Source organism: Heterodontus francisci, unplaced genomic scaffold (genome assembly GCF_036365525.1).
Source record: "Heterodontus francisci isolate sHetFra1 unplaced genomic scaffold, sHetFra1.hap1 HAP1_SCAFFOLD_286, whole genome shotgun sequence".
Lineage (NCBI taxonomy): Eukaryota > Metazoa > Chordata > Chondrichthyes > Heterodontiformes > Heterodontidae > Heterodontus > Heterodontus francisci.
In genome coordinates, this window is record NW_027141006.1 from 987548 (window position 1) to 988633 (window position 1086).

A 1086-nucleotide genomic window follows, 5' to 3' on the forward strand; every position below is an offset into this window, starting at 1 on the left:
GCAATTCTTCCAGTCAGTTAGTTTAGTTGTAATTTCATGAGAAATTCGGTCATCATGACTTCGTCAGTGACCTAATGGTTCAGGTGTCTGAGTGATGTTAATCATGATGTGATGAAATGATTGTATGTTCTAGTCTTTCCTTGGTGGGTTTTCACATTGAGTAGAAACGAATTGGACATGGTCTGGAAATGTTTCACACCACTCCATTCACAACTTCATTTACTTCCAGAAGGTCTTTTTCCATCATTCCACAGCTAGCTGCACAGCCAGAAACTGTGCTGAAGGTGACAGCTATGTCTAACCAACTGACAAGGTGGCCGAGAGGTTAAGGTGATGGACTGTTAATCCATTGTGCTGTGCACACGTGGGTTCAAATCCTATCCTTGTCGTTAGTTTATGAACTGTTTAGTGTATTGTTTCTGTTGGGGGAGTTGATGTGTCAAGTCAGCCTCGAAACCTGTTCTTGTCCCTGTCCAGACAGTGATTCCAGAATTGGTTATACTTTCTTAAAATTGAGACAGACTATTGGAATTTCTCACCCAAACTACACTGGAATGAAGATCAAATCGGGATCACGAAACGGAGCAGGATTTTTCCTCCCCTCCTTCCTTCCATCTCGATTTGCACCAAGTGAAAGACAAATGGGAAAAGCAAATGGCGAGGGAGCAGATGCAGAAAATTATCCTTTGGCAAGAAATTTATTTTCAAATCTTCTTTATAGATTAAGTGAGTGAGCAATGCTTTTGCAGATGGAATTTAAAATGAGGGGTCATTTAGTACCTACGATAGATCAGAGTGTTTTTTTGTAAGAGGTGAGATTTTAGAAACGGCGGAGGAGCAGAGACCCGAATACTGAATTAATAAAAGCTCGTGGACTGGTAGAAAATAATGTGAAAAGTGAACAGAATATGAAGATTGGAACTCATGTTGCAGTGATATAAAGCTCTGTGCTCCTGAGGTAAATGTCCAAGACCAGATTGTGGGGAATCTGTGGAGAGTGATTTGGTTTTTATTCATTCTTGGGTGTGAGTATCGCTGATAAGGCGAGCATTTATTACCCATTCCTCTTGCCGTTGAGAAGGTGGT

The 1086-nt window shown here is 41.0% G+C and overlaps 1 non-coding gene across 1 annotated transcript; it reads left to right on the forward strand.

Moving 5' to 3' along the window:
- The first annotated feature begins 307 nt into the window (after nt 1-307).
- Nucleotides 308-389, forward strand: trnan-guu (transfer RNA asparagine (anticodon GUU)). Its single transcript has one exon. It is a non-coding gene; the product is annotated as a tRNA-Asn (tRNA).
- The last annotated feature ends 697 nt before the right edge of the window (nt 390-1086 follow it).